The sequence below is a fragment of the Onychostruthus taczanowskii genome, unplaced genomic scaffold (assembly GCF_017590055.1).
Source record: "Onychostruthus taczanowskii isolate IOZ18803 unplaced genomic scaffold, ASM1759005v1 scaffold6, whole genome shotgun sequence".
Lineage (NCBI taxonomy): Eukaryota > Metazoa > Chordata > Aves > Passeriformes > Passeridae > Onychostruthus > Onychostruthus taczanowskii.
In genome coordinates, this window is record NW_024503679.1 from 5255347 (window position 1) to 5270821 (window position 15475).

A 15475-nucleotide genomic window follows, 5' to 3' on the forward strand; every position below is an offset into this window, starting at 1 on the left:
CTAAATTTCTTTTTGTTTAATGTACAGATCAGCAGGCACAAAACTCAAGCCATACAACTGGGCAAGACAGCAAATCAATTTTTGTGGGTAAGCAGCACACAGAGAACACGGCGCAGAGTGGCTGCCTTCTGATGTTGCTGCCTCAGGTCACAAGACATTAGCAATGGGTTTGCCAGCTCCAGAAAATCTATTTAGTGCTGTATTTGTTAGGTATGCCACCAAAAAGGCACATTTGTATATGAAAACTCAGTGCACAACTTCTCCAGTAGAGCTCAGAATTTTATCAATCTACACATTGAAAAAAAATCTGTAGTAGAAGCCCACCGAACAATGCCAAGCATCAGACACTCATCAAGTTTGTGTGCAACAAAAAACACCAAGGGCATGTGCCTGCCCTAATTACGGCACAGTTAAGGCTCAGAAAAACCTTGTACCACCACTCAGGGCCTTATCCAAAGGCAAGCATTAATTAACCAGATCTACCCATTTAAAAATGAATGCTATCTCACCCAACTAGGCATTCCCTTTGCAAATGATGTGTGTGTTATCCTGTCCTAATAAGAAGAAAAAGTAGCCTCTCTTTTCACATTCCCATTTCAGTGATAAATAGCTCCATGTTATTGCAATTGCACTTCAAGAATAGGACTTCCTTTGCTTTTTCTGATTTTTCTCTCTTACTACCAGAAGTCCCTAAAAATAATTTCTTAAGAGGAAAATCTAAAGTATGCTTTCTGTTCATTTTAAAAGTGCATCTTGTGTAAGCAGGGAGGACGAGGAAGGCTGAATCTCTCGGAACAACATCTCTGCAAGATTATCATCATGATAGCTACCAATGGTATGGTCAACAATAGTTTGCTTGAAAAATGGCTGCTCTGCTGTAACAAAGGGAGAAAAAAAGTTAACATTTTTCTGCTGAAGCAATTTGCCTCTAACAATCTATCAAGCACCAAGCAAATAAAATACCTAGCATGCAAAATTATAAGTAGTAGGATGAATCATGCTGCTCATTTTAAACCAGACTCAGCACTTTCTTTCCAGAAAATGAGAATCTCATATCACATGATAAACAACTTTGACTGAAGTATGCAGTATTCCAGGCAGGCTTTAAAACAAATATTTGTACAAGAGTCAATTACAGAGGCTAGAAAAATTATGATTTAAATTATGGTTTGTGTAGCAAGCAAGAAATTCTTAGATAAGAATGCATAAAATCGTGTTAGTTAAATGTTATAATTTTTAAGGTATGGCAGATTCATATTAAAGGAGAAAAGCTTATTCCAACAGCCCAATCTATAGTAAATTTGGTTTCAAGAAGTGACCAGGAAGTCAAAGCTTTCTGACGCCACAGTGCCTAAATATTTATCTAAAATCAGCTGGAGCAAATTAACATTTAACCTGTGTTCAAATGCCCTAGCTTTTCAATGAAGGGTTTGGAAAACAACCCAGGATCAACCAAGTGAGGGTGCCTTTCACAGTCTCCCGAACACACTCCCCTTTCAAGCACTTAGACAGGACTCAGACTTGCAATAGTGTCATAATATTAAAGGTACACATTTTTTAAACACCCAAAATTAGCAGTCACACGCTATAGCAACACACACTGAGCCCACACTCAAGTCCTGCTCCTGGTTCCCTCTCAAACCATGGAGCTGCACCCTGTGGTCCCTCGTGTGGGACTGGAGCAGGGTCAGCAGCTTGATCTCCACACTGGCACAGCACAAGGATGGGACAGAGCTGGGTGATCCTGGGCACCATTAGAGCACATCTCGGAGCGCAGTGAAGCCTCTGAAGCTTCAGTGAAAAAACACCAAGGTTTCTCAGTCTGGCCCTACCACAGGACAGCTTCATTTCCAACACAATGGAAAGGTGATGGAATACAGACTCCAAACTGCCCATTGTCTTCTCAACACATTTCAGCTGCTCCAGTCCAGGCACAATGCTACTCTCACTATTTAAACCTTTGTAACCTAATGCCATAGGTGAACTTTACTTATTAATAGAAACAGAAAACAGCACTACTACTTCGCACTACTTCACAAGTACTTGAAAGGTGGGTAATGTCAGGTTTGAGAAGATGACACTTGCTCCATGGTTCACAAACAGGTAGGTCTCATACACACTCTGTGATCAATGCATGGGCAGTCTCTAGCATCCAATAAAGTTCATACACATGGCCAAATATATCAAAGCAAAATCCCTTTGGTGGTTTGCAGCTTATGAAATACCTTTCTTATTTACTCATACTCTCTACGAGTTTACAGAAGAGAATAAAAACATAGAGGTTACAGTAAAACCCCAAATTACTGGAGTCCCAGTGCTTATGAGAATGCAAACTCTAAAAATACAATGAGTGAGAGCCAAAGCAGACCCTGACATGACTTGCAGGCTTACCCCACAAGATCTGCAGCTGAGTCTGTTATGCCCTCTCTCAGGTCTTGTCTCAGTCAGTGCCCACTACACAGATAGCAATAGTCTCTTTTGCATTGCAGCTGGAAATTCAGAAACACCAATGCTCAGCACTTCGGGGACTCAAGGAAACTCACTGTGGTACCCGACATTAATTAGCAGAAGGAGAGCAAAAATCACTATAAATGACAAAATCCTTATTGAACATTTTCATTTGCACAGGTTTGTGTAGAGATGGAGGTAAGGTAGTGTGCAGACCTATCAGCTGGGAAGATAAAGCAGATGCCTAGATGAAGTTTCTTTCCTCTTCAGATTTGATTTTATTTTCACACAACAAAAAAGTTAGATGCTGCCATTTTAAAAGCAAAATCTATGCCTTGCTTACAAAGCAGCATCATGGTAAATTTTTCTTCAGGTTACATCCTAGTGGCTCTATATATCAGAGCTGCATTCCAAGCAGATTTGGAATAAAGAAATAGACATTTAAAAACAATTAAGTTGGTTATATGCAAAAATTTTACATTTGCACAGGTCAATTCACAAGGCATTTGCATCTTTTAATAATTTGGAATTAATGTGTTCTATTGGGCCTTGGGTGTTTTTTTTTCTTGTTGTTTTTTTGGGTCTGTTTTGTTTTTGTTTTTTTTTTAAAGTTTCACGTGTTTTTATCAGGAAAAATTTCAAGGACCTAGTCACCACCCAACAGGCCTAAAGTTCAGGGACTATGGAGTTAACAGAAACCCAACCAAGAAAATCCCACTACGCACTCTGAACCACAAATATTTCCCAACTGCATAAATTTAAAACCCTGACACATTCTCTACCAATTCAAACATTAATAGGCATTTAGTAAATAATTTTTTTTCTCTTGCAATCACTTGTCTAAATGTGATATGCTCACAACTTAAGCCAGCCTTTGAATACCACATGAGGAATTGTCTTCCACAATGCATCTATACGTCTAACAGCTGTGCAGCCTAAATACTCTGAACACGGAAGGAACTGAAACAGCAAGATGCAAAGTGATAGTGAGCTGAAAACAGCACTACATTCACTCGGCTGAGGACTACTTCAGTGATTGTGCTATAAATGCCTGCCAGTACAAAACAGCCTTTTCCCACTGCTTCTAGAAAATGCTTGGCTTATGAGACGATGACAGAACTCTCAAAAAACTATTTCAATTCCCAGAGAATTAACCCTTTACAGACTGAAATCTTTCTGCGCATTGCTAAGAATTTGTTTGGTTGGCAATATGGAAAGCAACAACGTCTTTTAATGAGCAATGTTTATCATCCAGTATGAATGCCACAGTGACCACAGCTGGCAGCTGCTCTGTTTGTCAGACATGAAGTATGTCTGCCCTACTTGTACAGAGAATCTGCTCTAAGTGAATACTGAAGCGTGTTTTTACAGTTCCTAAACATCATTTCTTCAATGGTAACACTTTAAACTGGTCCCTACAGATAGCCTACCCAAAAATCAGCTTATAAACACTGCTGACAAGTTTGAAAATTTCTTTTTATTTTCCAGTTTTGAAGTGGTGTTTTCAGTTTAATATTTCAATTCAATTCAGTTAGAAATCAATTATTGGACTGCTTTCTCCCACTCCACATCCAGCAAAGTATGTGTCTTTGTTACCCACAGAATGAATACATTCAAATAATTTTTCATATGCAGATCTAATGTAGCAAGGAACAAGCTGCACAAGCTACACTGGTAGATAGAAAAGATGCAAGAAAAACCTTCAACAAAGTAGACATTTTTCTACTAATCAATATTGCTTTCCAAATTACCATGAGGTAGAAAGAATACAAAGTTTATAAAATAAGATTCATGTAGGTCCACTCTTTATTTTTTAAAATTTTGTTGGCATTAAAAATTCTTATCCAGCAATTATTCAGTACACCGAAAAAATAATTATGTTTCCTTAAAACACGAATCCATCTCTGCTTCGAGGACTTTGTGTGTTGCCTTCTTTGAGGCAAGACTGACACATTCAGCCATAAAAATTTTTACTATGTATCTATGCACTTCCCACAGCAGCAGAGGAATAATTTCTTCCTTTTGTACTGCTATATAGCCTGCTCATTAATAGAGGCTGTCACAGTTTTAGTATCTTCTCTCTAGCATTTTAAAGATCTATAATGCACACATGTATATATTGTGAATACATAACAAAATACAATATATATTTTTCCTTCTGATACTTGAGCCCCAGAACTCCTGGAAATGAAACGGAGATCTGGAGCAACACAATTAGAAGAAATGGTTTAAAACAAATGACCTTTTATTCTCTTCATGACAATGTTTAAGTATTATTGGCTGATGTGTGCCAAGCATGCTGCTGGCTGCACTGAGGATGTTTAACAAGCCAGTGCCAACAAGTGCAGCTGCTGGACTTGCAGCACCCTCCTCCTGTTCATTCCAAGCCAAATTACTCACTCAGCTATGAACAATGAAGCAGCAACACAGAAAAATGCCAAGTGCAAGTGAGATTAGTGATAAACTACAGGATCCCTACAGAGGTCAGTGATTAGCAGGTCCCCAGCCGTAATCACTTTCCTAACCCAGCCTTTATCTCATCACTGCTCCATCTTAGCTCAGTCTTCTGACTGCAAGCAGCTTCTCCAGTCAATATCACTCCAAGTTGCAAACTCATCCACACTCTCACACCTTTTAATAAGGCATCAAACCTACACAAAACAGAATGTCTGCAAACTTTTAGGACACATTTTTAACCTGAAGTTTAATAAGTAATTAATACAATAAAATCGTATTACTGGAAAAATTATAATAAAGTAACAGAATAGAAGAAAAACTACAAACATACTTAAGCCAGAAATGCTACGCCCAAGTGTTGATCAGCAATGCAGTCTCATGATAAATACAATGATCAATATGGCTCATGATAAAAATGGTATGTACAGACTGCAACTAGTGAAAAAATGTAGGAGGTTTTTCCCCCATACTGTAACATCTCGTAAGACCAATTTTCCCAGACAGCAGAAGTAAATGTTTTAGCAAAACTTGGGTTTAACACTACAGATTTGCTCCCTCCTCCTTTTCTGGCCAAAATTTTGAAAGACTGAGATCCTACAAAACTAATGATTATCAAGAAGTAAGAACTATGATTCTAAATGAGATTTATGGGATTTAACAGTCCAATCTCAGGTCTGCCAGTAATCTACTAGGATTCTCCATGCCATAAATTCTCATTTGTAAGAAGACAGCATCATACTTCTGTTATCTAGTCCAATTACTTATTTGGAGCAAGAGCTGCTTTTCACATCCAAATAATCCAAAATGTGTAAAAACTGAAGCTGAATTACCTGTAATCAACTTCCCATTATAACTTCTACAATTTAGGAACGGATACTGAATTATTGCTTTTGTTAACATTTGCACAAGATGATCTGGAAAAAAAATTTCAGCTTGCTTTCCAAAGACTAAAAAGATCAGAAGCTTTTATACTTACAGTTGTGTCGGCTTTTGCAGATGTCTTTCACTGTGAAAATTCTACTGATTGAACCAACCAGGCAATAAATCTCCGAGTATATTTATAAAGACGTTAAACACAGAAGTCAAGGGATTTCTCACAACTTCTTTAACACAATATTTTTTAAAAATATAATGTCAGTGTGTGAAGAGGTATTAAAGAACCTGCTTCTCAAAGACATGCCTTTGACACTTCCATCCCATTGATTTGTAAGTACATCTAAGAAAAGATGGAGTATTTTGTCAGTTTGCAGATCACTGCACAGATCTTGTGCTATAAAAACAATTTATTAATGTTCTTATGTACTTCAAATACACAGGAGGTAAGGGTGGACTAAATTCCACATTATATTTGGATTGACCCTATGAACTTGTAATTTATATGCTCATGTCAAGCAGGAACATTTCTATTCCAACAGAGGCTGATCCATGAGGGCTCCTTCCTCAGTACTATTCCTGTCCCTCCACTTAGCAGGTTTACTCTGAGCTGAATAACAAATCAAATGTTTGCAAGGCTAGAAGGCACTGAAGTCGCTGGCAGAAAGAATGTACAGCAGTAACTGAGGGAAGAGGGAGGACAAACCTGAAGAAAGAACTTTCTTCTCTTCCTCCCCCAAGCATATGTGGGCAAGTATCTGCCAAACAAATAATTCCTGAAGAGCTGTTTCATGCACTTTCAAATCCTCCACTGCTACGTCTACCCCAGCCTAGCCTTACCATTAACAATGTTAACACTCTATTAACCCATTATGTGTGCTGCACACAGAGAGAACACCCAGTGAGACACAGATTAAGAATATACTAAAAATGAGGGAGATCGGGGATATCCAATACCCAGAAAACAATAGCCAAAGTGAGTTAGCATGTGAACACACACCCATTGCACACTGATGGCATTTGCCATATACATTTACTTAACACACCTATCCATCCCATGTTTTTCTAGAGTATCCAAGTGTCTTCACTTAGTCAATTAAAATATATTTCTTTTGTCATCTTCCCCACCTCCTCCCTGAGGGAATTAACTCAAATTCCTAAGTAACTGGCAACGCTGCTACTTATAGTTAACTTGAAAAGCATCCCTTGCTCTCCTGGTGTGGAATTTGTCCCAGATCTAAGGACAAAAATTACTTTGAACATCAATTACATTCTTAAGTCTAAAGTCAAGAGGATTTTTTAATTGGAAATGAATAGAGAATCTACACTTTACAACAAAATGCTACACCTGTTTCCAATTAAAAGATTATTTTGGTGACACTACTTACTACAAATTACTAGATCACTTCATATACGTATATATACATAAGTTCTGCAGGTATCTACAGCTTCTCTTACTATCCAAGATCTATTGATTCTCATTTAATGTGAAAAGTCAGCTTGTCAACAAAGAAAGATTTCCGCTTGCCCATTTTGTGTATAAACACAGGCACAAACACAACAAACATTTATAACCATCTTCCACTAGGCAACTGCAAATGCATACAACAATGCTCTGCTGTACAACACTTTTGACAGTTCTTACTTGAATTACTTGCATAACCTTTTCTAACTTCACCCCCCACAGCCATCTCAATTGCAGAGACAGAGGTTTACAGAACAGGAATTCTCAAACTGTGGGCTCAAGACCAGCAGTAGCTGCTAGACTGAAGGGAAAAAAAGCCCCCCACAAAAGAAAAAAAAAAAACCCCAAACAAAAAAACAGCCAAATAAAAAATCCCACCAAACCACCCAAAGAAGCAAACAACACAGGAAAACAATATAGAAAACCAAACCCCAAACACACATTAGATGCTAAAACACATTTTGGAAGACAAAATGACATGTTAAGTGTTTTCTGGGTATTACTTCTTCTAGAAAAAATTCCCACAGGTACCACAGAATAACCAAGTTACCTGTTAAAACAAGAGGGGAAATCCTGAGGAAATGGTGCCTGAAAGGAGCCATGTCCTGATTAGGGGCTGGAAACTCCTGACTATTCACATGCATTATATGAAGGCACATCGAGCCAAACAAACGTGAAGCAAAAACTCCAGAAAGAATAATTACATAATTACATAGTCTAGATTAATGCAAAGTACTTAAAATGCTAGGAGCTTAAAATAGGTGCTCTTCTTTTAGTACAAAAGCAATATTTACAGTATGGGACTTTGGAATGTCCAAAAATTGAAAGCAATCCTCCCAAGCCCTGAAGCACTGATGATGACTGCACGAGAGAACATCACTGTGTGCAGAAATGTAAACTGGTACTGCAGCTACACTGAGAATGAACTTTTAACTACCCACCAAAAAACACTCAAAACCACAGATCTCTCTAAACCATCCCTCATCTGTGGGCACCTCACATCTCCATGTATTTATGAAAACACTAATACCTTACTGCCAAGGCACCTCCAGGATGAGCACTGGAGTTTTAAGTCACAGATTATTTACAAAAGATCATAAAAGATGTGGGAATGCAACTGAAGAAACATAAAGAATAATAACCCAAGGCCAGACATAGTCAAGGTGATCATAAGGCTCAGGTTTAAAAACACCATGGAACATGGGGAGCTGCTCAATGAACTAAAGACTAAAACTTCATATATCAATAAATCCTACCTCTCTGCTTGGCTACACATGCTTTACAGAGGCTTTAAATGACCTAAAGCAGATAAGAAAAACACTTTTCCTCAGCATGTTAAGAATAAAAGGAATGCTCACTGCAATATTGGTAATTATTTTATAGAAATGGTGACATGAGTAAGAATGATGAAATACTTTCTATTACAACAGCAAGGAGAATGTAAAAGCAATTACTAATGCTCTGCACACCTGTATCAGCAGGTCAAGGTATCCTGACTCCAAAAGGATTAATTTTTTTTTTCAAATATATATAAACCAAGGGGTTATCTCAGATATTAAGGCTCGTTTTTACCAAGTCTTAGAATATTCATAAAGTGCAAGATCTCTGGAAGAAAGTTCATTTTGTACACTATTTAAAATAAGTAAATAGCATTACCTAAACAATTTATTCCCCTAACAGCAAATCGTAAATAATGACATCACCAAAATGGAATTTATCAATAAAGGATTAATAGGCTAATGGCAATACTCTTCAATCTGATTTTGTGGGAAAGGTGTGGTTTTTTTACCACAGGCTGGCACAGTACACTATCAATGTACCTGAGTTTTGTAAGCTATGTGCATTGATAACAAACTGTTTGACAATAAAAGGCTACATTTTAAAATAATGATTTAAAGGAATCATCTTATTACTCTATTAAAATAATAATGCATTAAGGGAGTGAAAGTTAGGCATCAGAGAATGTTTTAAATGCAACTGGAAACACCAACATAACTCAAAACTCGCCCCTACATTTAGTCTTTTTTTTTTTTTTTTTTTTTTTTTTAAGCATCAGCTTGTCAATCCAAATGTGTTACTGGAAATTCAGGACTTGCTGACAGACTGAAACAAATGAAGACAGGTCAGTGGAGTGCTCTGAACTGCACTTTGGGAAGCAAACTGCCCTTATTCAGCCACGTGCAGAAGGATGCCTGCAGGACTGAGACAAGGCCCTGCAGTCTGGAACTGCATTCACCCTTCAGGGGGAGGGCAGGAGCTATAGAAACTTACCACATTCCTCCATTATCCCAACCTTTCCTGTTGGCCTGCCTCAGGACCTCTGCAAAAGGCATTGTGGCCTTGGCAAATCCCACAGGGAACCTCCTGAGGTGTTGACTGGAAAAGGCCAAATGTCCACCCTGGTGTTATGTGGTTATGGTCCCTGAAAGTACTGCAGAGTGAAAATCTTCCTTCCTTCGAGTATTAATGAGTGAAAGTAAAACCACATGGGCTTTGTATCTTTTTATCTATTTTACCTGCTTGTACTTCAACTCCCTGGACTACAGAACAGGTACTGTGGAGCTTGCATATCATTGTGCAAGCCTTTTATACACACACAAGGATTAATTTCAAAGACTTTTCCCATTTCATACCTAGCTGTTATTTCTGCTGTAAGCTTTCAACCTCACATTAGCTCTTGATATCAAACAGTCATAAACACTTATAAAACACTTTTCTTGATCATGTTCTGAGTAACTCATCTAAGTCTCAGCATCTGAAGCACCTATTTTACTTCTCACGCAGTTTTTTCAACTTAAATTTACCTTTTTATCACTCTCCCTGCATTTATAATTCTGTTATTACCAGCTATACAGTGTATATGGAACCTTTTTTTCCTTAATGTCTTTATCAGCCTAGAGGAAAACACAGAACACACCATAAAAGAGTTATGTGAAGGCAAGACCACCATTCAGAGGAACAGAAACAATCTAGAGGATTGGGCCAACAGGAACCTCATAAAATTCAACCATAACAAATGTAAAGTTCTGCACCTGGCCTGGAGCAGCCCCTTGCAGCAGTGCAGGCTGGGGTCTGGAAGGGGCAGCTGCAGGTGAGACAGCATGGGCAGGGCAGTGACCATCCACCTCTGCTCAGCACACCTTACACCACATCAAAAATATTGCACTTAATTTCCAAACCCCCAACAAAAACAAAACAAAACCCTAACAGCCCACAAACACCAACCAACCCTCAGCTAAAGGGCAATAAACAGAAAGAATCCCACTGCTTTCACTGGATGCAAAGGTTTCTTTCTTTTTACCAGTATCACATCCATTCCAGAATCCTGGATTCTGAAATCCTGAAACTCGCAAGCCTGCCCCCAACTTCCATCAGGTCATATTACTTTCAATTTCTTCAGCTTCCTTTTGCAATGACTTCATATATCTATTTTTCTGTATTGGTTTCTCTTCATCTCTTACATTTACTTTTCTCTCAACACCAAAACTTATTTCACTAAGTTTAAGCTTTCCAATTCAACTGAATTAAGTCCCTTAATTATTCATTACATACCAGTTCTGCAAAAATGCTCATGCATTTAAAAACCCACACAACAGTGATCTATACCTCTTTCCTTCTTTGCCCATGAGATCACTCTCTTGGACATCCGGTCTCTGCAATGAGTTTATGATTTGCACTCTGCTGTACAAAACAGCAAATTATTCTGAATGATGACCAAAACTATCCTTCTTTGAGCAAGCCATTGGAAGAAGAGTCAAAAAAACGATTAAGACTGTTATTGAAATATCCGGGTTTCTCCATTTCTTTAAATTAAAAATTGCATAGTTAAGTAAAACATTAATTCATTGTAGGCGTTCCATGCCACAGCTGTATCTTGAAACTTTCACTACCACTGTGTTTATTTAATTCACACATATATTCTAATTTTAAAAAGCCAAAGCAGTACCGAGGTCATTTAAATTGCTGCACTTTTACTTCTAGGGTTATATTCACAAAGTCTATTTTAAGAACTGCTTTGGAAGCAACTGATGTTTTATGCAGTGAACTGCTATTTTCCCAGATGAATAGAATATCCATTCTTTGGCTCACAGTTTCCATGACACTAAAAACAAAACATTCATCGGCAGCAGCTCAGTGTTTGATGGTAAATGCAGCTGCAGCTCACAACAGCTCGCAGTGTACCTCAGCCCGCCACAGCTGAACAGAGGCACTGTATTTCCCCAACGCAATTTCATTGTTTTACAGACAAGCCTTTTCTTGCCAAACTCAAACATTTCAAATCCTGCTGCTGTTCTGTCTTGAAATGAAAAGTTATTCAATTCTGTAAGTAATGATACTAATGCTAAGTCTTCCAAATTACCGAACAAAGTACATAACCAGAAACACAGCTTCGGTGACAGTAGCATCTGCCCCTATAGTTGAAAAGAATTTTTTTGGCCAAAGAATTTCAAACTTTGCTCCTTGATACAATTCCAACTCACTTGCTTCAAGTAAGCTGTTGAAAATAAATTACAGGAGCAATTTTAAAACTGGTAAATGTAGAAAGTCACATGGCAGTCCAGAGACAAGGAATGGCACTGAGCTTTCAGAACTGCTTCCCTCCCCAAAAAGGAGAATTGAAGTGTGCATGTCTCTGTAGAACAAAGACAGTCTTCTGTTTTAGGGCAAGATACAAGACTTCCACTTGCTAGTAATTTAATCCTGCCCCATATTAGCTAACTTTTCATCTGTTTGAGATCCATTTTAGGTATATGGTCAATCCCCTTTGCACACTGGTCAGCACACCGCTGTTAAACAAACACTGAGACTTAATCACATTGGTTTGATTCTGAAGGTCTCATTGAAAACAGGACCTAATCAATACTGCACATTTATTAGGAGTAAGTTTGGGCACGAATTCTGTAAAGCAACTCAGCACATATCTACTTCCAAGTATTCAAATGTTCTAAATTCAGCAGGGACTTCTCATACGAACTACACACTCAGGAAACTGATAGGGGACTGCAGGCAGATCACAGAGAAATCTGACAAAGGAAAACGCATCATCTCAGCCAACTCTTAATGGAGTTCTTAAGAAATTCTGTCAAAACTACTGGAAACATCGAAAAAGTACTAAGTTAATACCAACCCGTTAGGAACTTAACGGTAGTGCTATTTTAACTTAGACATTAATTTCTGGTTTTGCTACAACACGCAGTCCACCTTCTCTAAGGGCAGAAACAAAGTGATGGCTCGCAGCACGCCGCGTTTGGAGCAGAGGGGAGCCAGCAGCAGCGCCGTGTGGCTGTGACAATGCCGCCGGGGGGTGACAGTGCCCGTCCGGGGAGGGTGGCAACGCCGTCTGGGGGAGGGGGGGTTTACAGGCGGTCCGGGGGGGTGGTGGCAGTGCCATCGCGGGGTGCAAATGCCGTCCAAGGGGGTGGTGGCAGCGCCATCGCGGGGTGCAAATGCCGCTCGGGGGGGTGGTGGCAGTGCCATCGCGGGGTGGAAATGCCGCTCGGGGGGGTGCTGGCAGCGCCATCGCGGGGTGCAAATGCCGCTCGGGGCGGGTGGCAGTGCATTCGCGGGGTGGAAATGCCGCCCGGGGAGGGTGGCAGTGCCATCGCGGGGTGCAAATGCCGCTCGGGGGGGTGGTGGCAGTGCCATCGCGGGGTGCAAATGCCGCCCGGGCAGCGGAGGCGGCGCTGCCGCGTTCCCGCTCCCCGCGGCGCGGCCGCTGCCGTGCCCAGAGCGCCCCCTCCCGGCCCCGGGGCTGCAGCGCACGGAAATGTCCCCGAGAGCGCGGCCTTGCAGCGGCGTGGGCCGAGACTCCCGTCCCGAGCGAGTCCCTTTGAAGGGCGGCTCAGTAGAGAAACACAGTGGTCCAGAAGCTGCAGCAATATTTAGTAATAAATCATTAGCCAAACAAAAATTAAATCATTGCTCTTGATACCCAAACCATTGACTTCAACTTGAGATTCAGCAGGCCCTTCAGGATCAAAGAGGGTTATGGCAGCTTACTGTCAGAGGCCAGTGGAATTCACTTTCAAGCATTACTCTTCATAAATTTCTACTGATGGCCTTTCTACTGACAACTTACTGGACTTCTATCACATCCTTGCACTAAACCATTAACAAGACTGGAGCATAAGTGCACTCCCCACAGGCTACTACAGATTACAAGACAGAAAATAATGCTTTTGTAGCTTTTCCAGGACCTGAGTAAGAAACATGCACACAGAGTGCGACATTCACATTGCCAACACAGCACTTCCACCTTCCCAGACCTCCAGCGACTGGAGCGTAATGTGTGTAACCACTGCAGGCAGTCACCACTGCAACCTAGGAAGAGCATTCATGTTCTTCTGCAGAGTCCTGCACAAGTTCTTTGGTAGGTAGGTAAATGCTGATACAGGATACAAATGCTATTTCAAAATTTCCATTTTATCAAGTGTTTGCTGAGGGTTTGACTCTTTATTTCCTTCTTTTTTCCTTCTGAAGCTTAAAAGGAGACAAGGAATCCAGAATCTGGCAGAAATAGTCAACTCCCCTTACAGATCCTGGAAAGAATTTTCTTATCTATAGATTTAAATTCTTCTAGTTTATTGCAACACTCATGTACATTTCCCTATCCTAGTGTTTCCCAAACAGCAGACAATAAATTGAAGATCCACCATCTGACTGGTATATTAGAGATGATGTTTTTGCTCCTTTACAACAAATACAGTGCCAGTTTTATTAAAAATACTAAAGATAAATCCATGTGTTTTCTTGAGACTGTTTTTTCATAGCTGTAGTGGCAGTAGCAAATAAGAGACTTCACAGAAAGAATACAAGCAACTATGCCTAAGTCCACAGTAAAATCCCACCTGTTTGTGATTATCACACACAGAGCCAGGCATGCAGGGGGAAGATGAATGAACATAGAGAAGCTTTTTCAAGTATAATTTGCAGCATGAAAACCTGAAAGAAACCCCACATCTTAAGCTACCACAGATTCTTCATAGGTTCTTTATAGGTCAATAGTTAGTGATCCTTTTTATTGCTCCCTTCTCAAATGCAGATTCTTGATAGTTGTCTACTTTCTGAAACTTTGGATAATGTCTAAAAATGCTAAACTGTAATATCAATATACTAAGTCAGTGACAGGGGAGGAAGACTGGACAGACAAATAGCACCTATTATAATCACTACCAGCATCTCTCTTGCCCAACCATGAACCATGTCTTGTCCATCTGCTCAGGTACTTACCTCTTTTTCAAGAGATAATTGAGAAAAAAAAAAAATTCTTATCCATGAGAAAGTGGTTAAAAAAAATTACAGCAGCTATATTGGATACAGAAGGCCAAAATTCAGTGTCTAAAAAAATAGTGTTTTAAAATGATCTCCAAAACTGATAGCTAAAAGATGGCTGCTTTTCAGATAGCAAAGCGCCCAATTTTATTTGAAGTATAACTCAATCACAAGCGCACAGGAATGCTGAAGCCATGTCATGTAGCTCAATTTGAAATCCTAAATATGGATTTATGACCCTGATCCTTCAAACAGCTACATACATGCTTAATGGGATTATGTGTGCTTAAAGTCTCTTAGATGCAGAAGTATTCATAAAATTAGGACTTACCTTGGGCATGTAGATCAGTAGGACACATTAGATTTACGCTGACTTTTGTTATATTTGTAAGACATTTGGACACTTCTGTTATATGAGGTAAACACTGAAGTAGAATTATTTCAGCACTATTTTCTTTGCATGTACCACAAAAAGCTTAGAAGGATTATTATTTTCCTAAGAGGAAACAGGGTACTATCAGAGCATTACCAAAGCACCAGAAATGCTAATTAAGTGGTCACTTCGCTTATGACAAAAACAGCCTTTAAGTGAAAATCCGACATATGTTTTAAATAGCTTTTTTCACACTATCCTAGAACATTCTGTATTTCAAGAACTGGAGCTATACTGAAATATTCTGAAAAGTGAAAGCACTTGAGATATTATTTCAACAATTGTGTGTGTGTGTATGTATAAGTAACAACACTTCACCTATGCACATTTCAGTGTATCCAAAACACTTCAGCTACATACATGCTAAGATTTTTCTTCTCTGAATAAGACCCATTCTTTACCACTTTTTAATTCTTTTTTTAAAAGTCTTTTCCCCCCCCCCCCCAATTACAGGCAGGAAATAAAAAGAAACGCAACTCTTTTATGTAAAGTAAATCCATCTGGATGTTTGCTGCATCCTATATTAT

The 15475-nt window shown here is 39.4% G+C and overlaps 1 protein-coding gene across 6 annotated transcripts in view; it reads right to left on the reverse strand.

The window, feature by feature from the left end:
- Positions 1–15475, reverse strand: part of TCF12 (transcription factor 12) — a 160757-nt gene that overhangs the window by 70407 nt on the left and 74875 nt on the right. The gene's annotated exons all lie outside the window — the stretch shown is intronic.